Genomic DNA, 6,871 nt, shown 5'->3' on the forward strand with positions numbered 1-6,871 from the left:
AGAGAGAGAGAGAGAGAGAGAGAGAGAGAGATTAGGTACCTTCTGTTTTCCCAATTGTTGAGATTTAAGTGAAGTTTTGAGTCTCAAAATTAGGAATATGACCCAGGTCTAATTACTTTCAAAGATATCTACTTTTCACCCATTTGGACATGGCCAAAAGACAAGAAAGGGTGACATCTTTAAATTTGTTGAACACCATTTTATGTTGCTATTTCTGGCCTCTAGATATAATCCTGTCATGTTGTCATGATAGCAATGTGCAAATACAGAGAAAGTTGAGTAAGGAGATGTAAGAAACTAGTCCTGATGAATGTATTTAAGCTCCTGGATTTAGTTCTTTTTCTAGGTAAATGCTCTTAGAAATTGCAATTTTATGCACAAAATTCTCTAAAATGTAGTAATATCAAATCATCAAATGAAAAGGTTCTGAAGTGTTATCCTCTAAGCAACAATAACAATATAAAAAACAAATACTAAAATAAAACCAAATTTACCACATTGAACACAGGCATGTTTTCCTATCATTCTTCAAAACACCATGCAAGAAACTTCACTACTAAAAATTTCAGGAGAAAAAGACCTCTATAATAGTGTTGATATTGATAATTTATACCTACACTGTTTTGCAGTTTGGATATATCTATATCTATATTTATATTCAGGACTTCAAGTACCATGGCATAATTTTGTTATTTGAAATGAATTAAAAGTCTTTTTGTTTTAAGAATCTTCTGATAGCTTTTGACATTCTCCTCAAAATTTAAACTGTTACAGCTTAGATTAGGAATCATGTCTTTAGGCTCCTTTTACACACTGGCAGTTCAATTTTCACAAAGAAAGAAATGTCTGTCAAACAGGTTTGTGTTGCAAAAATAAAGTCTTATTTCTTGTGACTTTTAAAAATACTGAGTTTACTAGATGTGTGCATATTTTTACTATCATAACCTATGGTTTTTAGAATCATATAGATGTGTATTAATTAAAGCCATCATAAGGAAAATCATGTTTTTATTTAATCATTTACAGAAAACAATCTTTATAGAAGCCACACATAAAAATTTTAATTTGTTCCAGATTATTTATCTGACCAGAAGTCTCCAGAGAAGACAGATTTACAATGTCTTCCTGTGGTTAGAAATCTCTGATAGTTCAAATATATCATCATTTTATATGTTTTCAATACTGTTACTTTCTGATAGAAGAAAATTGGCTGAAAAAATTAAACTTTATTTCTACAAGAAAAATTGCAGCTCTTTATCAGGTGGTGCATGTCTACCTTTGGTGATAATAGCAGCTAACATTTTTCCTAAAAATGATTATAAAGTTGATGAACCCAAGGTATTTTTCTTTGAATGTGGTTAAGTGAAATTAATGGGGAAGATTCAAACATTATATCAATAAAGAGTTCATCATTAAACTCTTATTGATTGTAATTAGTAGAGGAGCTAATGTTGCATGAAGCTGGATACCTTCCAAATAGCAATTCTGTAACAAATTTAGATGAATTAAGCATTTTGATATGTAAGAAATTGAATTCTTAGGGAATGGAAATATTTTGCTCTGGTCATTTAAATTTTAAATTAATTTCTTACATTTCATTTTTGCTTTTGTTATCAGGCTTCACTAAAGAATCAGATTTAGGGGCTGGGGATATAGCTCAATGAAATAAGCGTTTCTCTGGCAAGTGCAAGTGTCTGAGTTCAATCCCCAGTACCTCAAAAATATCAGATTTAATATATTTGTGAGATGTTCAAAGATTTAAATGAAAGGGTTAAAATGACCACTTATACTGTCAGGGGTGGCAGAATGCGAAAGGGAAAAAGGGTCTTCCATTCTCTGGAGATCATGTGGACCTAGTTAAAAATTGAAGGTCTGCAGCTTACTACAGACTTTTGTGTGGGTGTCAGTTGAGAAGCTGAAATTTTGTTTTGAAAGTGGGAAGAGTATGTGTTACAAGCCTAGAGATGGATCTTCAAGGGTGATGGCAAAGACCAGATCTCCAAAGGAGAAACAAACAAAGATTTTCCTTTTTCTCTTTTTATTTCATCCAGATTAAAATCCTATTGGTTTTTGCCACACACATCTAGGATGTTTCCTTTTTCTTTATTAATTTTATCACTCAGATATACCACAGAGCTATGCTAAACTAATCTTCTAGGTGTTTCTCATTCAATTTTGCAGCACAGTTAGCAATTTCAATTTACCCCTTTTCAATTTCACAAGAAACATTTCATTAAATCATATTTCTTCTCCAGATACAATAGCATGTTCATTATTATAATTGACATACTACATCCATCCTGAACACAAGTGCAAATGCACAATAATTTGCTACATAAGTAGCTATAGCCTACTAAGCCTTGGTGACTGAAGGTTCATTTTGCTGAGCTCACATATAACCTCCATCCCTGTATCATGGCCACTCTGTTCATGACGCCAGTGGCAATAACAGGGATGAGTGAAGAAAAATGTTAACTGTTATCCACAGTAAGTGTCATCCTAACCTGTTGAGTATTAACATTGTCTTCTGCTGAAGTCAGCTTTTGGTGAGAACTAACATGGTACATAAATATCTTTGATCCATCACCCATATTCAGAGGCATATTCACATAATTCTTCTCCAAATGTCATAGTCATCAATTTTTGAGTTATGTTCCTTGTGAGTCCTTAAACATTCAGTTAGATTATTGGTTACAATTTATGAATAAGTATATTGTTTACCATTTGGACATTTTTTCTTCCAAACAAAATGAACAAATTATGTTTAATGTAAAGATTTCCATTCACCATTACTCATTTGGAAAATCATGGAAAAGAATTGAATTTCTCCAATTTGCAATGGTACCTTCACGATATGTAGCACCATCTGTAAGCCCAGACCTTATTCTTCTCTTAACATGCTAACTGATAATCTATCTAGTATATAACATGAGTCCACAGAGTCAGGCTGGGAGACAGAAGACAACGTGGAGAAAGTAGGGTTTGTGGGTATTTGGGCAACTACTTCATGTAATTTAGTTTTCATGTAACTTAGTCATGCCCTCTGGACCTACTCATGTTTGAAAATATATCATTAATATATACAGAAATTATTATATGTAGAAATTATCATTATTAATAATAGTTTTAAGGATAAAGAAATAGCAATAAGACAGGTTCAAAACAGCTTAGTAAGGCAGTTACAATAATTAATACTTTGCATATTGTTGTCTTCAAAGTATTTATTCAGAGGACACGATGCAGATATGATACCTTTTCTAAAAATATTATGATAAATCTCATTGAAATAAAATAAAGTAGTTGTACATCTATCATAACTATATATATATATTTCATTTAAAACCATGATTTTTTGATTTGTTTTGTCATAGATGGGTGTTCCATTGCCATTCAAATATTGTAGGTGCTTGAATTCAGTAAAATAATTCAATATAGTCCAAAAGCCCATAATAGTAGTGGGTTATCAGCAGAACTGGCAATGTCAGAAATAGTTGACTTGAGCTTTCTCAGCTCAACATATTAATGGTTATAATTTTTTGACTTTTGCTTAAGACCATGTTAAAGCAAGAACTATATAATGAAAAATGTAACTTTTTTTACCAGAGAAGATCATTCAAATCCTGTCAGGTTTCTCCCTGAAAGCATGTACAGCATTTTGTACATCTTTTGACAGGGTCAGCCCTCTGGATAAGTCAAGGCCATTGCTTGACCAATTTGCTTTCTGTGAAAGCCTGAGAGAATGCTTTCTCTCTAGGTGAATCTCCTTAGACACACTCTACATCATCAATTACTTTCCTCTGTGGCCCCATAATCTCCTTGAACAGAAAATTTAGGACACCCCTGAGTTACAGGATGTTATAGTGCAGGGTCCCTTATGTCCTGTGTCCTCACTGAACTTGAAGGGCTTGGAGAAAAATATTGGTGATACTTGTAGGCCTTCTTTTTGTCTAATTTTTGGTCTGTATACTTATGTTGTTAATCATGAAGAAGAGAATCTTAATGATAGCATTACCCTACAAAAGGCAGTAGAACTTAACATCACTACCTATCTGAATATCAATTACCTTAGACATAACAAGGAACGGGTATTTTCCAACAATTGTTGATATTCTAAAATTTAAATTCTTACAGATTGGGAAAAATTACACAATTTTACACAGAAATTTATAAATCTAAACATATACAACATTGTAGCAGGACAATCCTATGACAATTTTTCTTGTCTATTTTCTTTTATTAACTATTATTATAAACAAACAATTACTTGAGAGAGGGCATAGCAATAATTGATATAATGTAGAAGCAGTACACATTTAAAAGACAAGAATGGTAGGTATTCCAAGCATGGTTTCATTATTACAAATTGCTAACCTCTGTGTAATTACTTAGTTTAAAGTTATCAGCATATATAGTCAGTTTGAGAATTCTACCAATTAACTTCTGGTTTCAAAAATTTTGAGATGTTTCATTGCCTGAGGCATCTTTTTTAATACAAATGTATGGTTTTACCGCTGCCATGTTTGCTATTTTTTCTCCTTGCTCTCTCTCTCTACATTGTTTAAGTTCTTGCTTTCTATTTAACGGTGTTATACCTTTCAATGTTTATTTCTTACACAACAGAGATAATCTGATATTTACACAAGTTGTTTTGTTTCACTTATGAGTATATATTCAAGTAGAATCCACTTATATATGAAGGCTTCGAATTTATTATTCTTTATACATGAGTAATACGCCATTATGTAAAAATATCACATCTTTTTCATCCATTTCTCAGGTGATGGACATTTTAGCTGTTTCCAAGATTTGGCTATCACAAATTGTGCTGATATGAACATAAGTGCACACATATCGTTATGATATGATGTTCTCAGTTCTCTTTTGGAGAATTCCCAGAAGAGGAGTTGGATTGAATGGGATTTCCAGTCCTCGTTTTGTAAAGAGCCACCAACCTGATTTCCATTATGGTTGTACGAGTCTACCTTCCCACCGGCAGTGGAGAAAGGTTCCCTTTTCCCCATAATGTGTCCAACATTAGTTGTTGGTTGATATCTTTATGATAGCCATTCTTTCTGGGGTGAGATGATATCTCAGTGTTGTTTTAATTTGCATTTTATGGATGGCAAGGGATGGGGAGCATTTTTTTCAAATATTTATTAGCTTACAGTATTTGTTCCTTGGAGAAGTGTGTGCTCAACTTGGATGTTCATTTCTATATTGGGTCTTTAAATTTCAGAGACTCAGGACATAGGAGAATCTATACTGTAACATCATGTAACTCAGCTATGTCCCAAATTTTCTGATCAAGATTATGGGGCCACAGAGCAACTTGATCAATGATGGAGAATGTGCCTAAGGAGAGTGACATGGAGAGAAAACATTTCTCTGGCTTTTACAGAGAGCAAATTGGTCAAGCAATGGCCATGACTCATCCACATGGCTGACACTGACAAAGGATCTGAAAACTGCATTACAGGGTTACAGGATAAATCCTGAGTATACTTGACTGACATCAGATACAAAAGTTACATTTCTTGTTATATAGGTCTTGCTTTATCTTAGTCTTACCTATCTAGCAGAAAAGTATGAAAACGAGGTATATAAAATAAAGCCATATTAATATGCTGAGCCTTGAAAGGCTCAAGTCAACAACTTCTGCAAACCCACTACTATTGTGGACTACTGGACTGTATTGGATTGTTTTGCTTAATTCACACACACATATAGTATTTAGATGCCAATGGAATATCCATCTCTGACAGGACTAAACAAAAAAAAGGGGATACAACAAAAGGACCATTTTATATCTGCATAGACAGTATAGTAAGGATAGATATACAGCTACTTTCACTTAATTCAATGAGAAGAACAATTTGTACTAATAGTGTTTGGACAGTATATCTTGTCTGCATCTTGTGCTATGGATAACCATAAGAAGATAACAATGTACAATGTATTAATTATTGAAACTGTCTTAATAATCAGCTCTGAAACTGGATCGTTGCTATTTGTTTCTCAATAAAATAAAAAATGAGCAAAAAAAATTTTGGGACCTAATATTTTTTAGATCTTTAGAAATTCTAGCTAGAAAACCTTTGTTGGAGTGCTTAATAGTTTATATTTTTTCCAAATTTGTGTGCTGTCTTTTCACTCTTTTGGTAATTTCTTTTGATGTGCAAAAATTCTTACTAAGGTGTCTCAGTTGTTAATTCTTTTTGACTTTTATTTTTGGTCTAACCGAGGATAGAATAGAGGTCCTATCAGTTGACAGGCAAGCACTTATTGTACTGAGATATCTTCTCAGCCCCCCAGTTGTTAATATTTTCAAGTATTACCCATGCAGTTTGATTTCACTCCATGAACTGGTTGCCCAGCACTATGTCTTCAAGAGTTCCTCCTACTTTTTCTTCCAGGAAACTTAGTGCTCCTGCTTTAATGTTTAGATCTTTAATCCATGTTGACTTTAGTTTAGTGCATGGTTGCAGACCTGGGTCAAGTTTCAGTTTTTGGCATGTAGAGAGCCATTTTTTTCAACACCATTTGTTAGAGGCTATCTTTTTTATTTTTTCCATAATTTTATTGAGAAACAAATAGCAATGAGACAGTTTCAAACCAAATTGGAAGGACAGTTTCAATAATTAAGACATTGCATACTTTCTTCCTAGTGGTTAATTGCTGTACAAGATGTGAACATGATATTCTATTTACAAACACTATTAGAACTAATCCCTCTATTCATTAAGAGAATGTAACTATATATCTTTTCCAAGCATTTTGAATACACAGATACACAATGGAAATTCATCTGTATGCCCTCTTTTGTTTAGTTTCGTTATTTAAATATTAGAGGTGTATTAACTCAGCAAAATAT

Source organism: Octodon degus, unplaced genomic scaffold (genome assembly GCF_000260255.1).
Source record: "Octodon degus isolate 3935 unplaced genomic scaffold, OctDeg1.0 scaffold00198, whole genome shotgun sequence".
NCBI classification, from domain to species: domain Eukaryota; kingdom Metazoa; phylum Chordata; class Mammalia; order Rodentia; family Octodontidae; genus Octodon; species Octodon degus.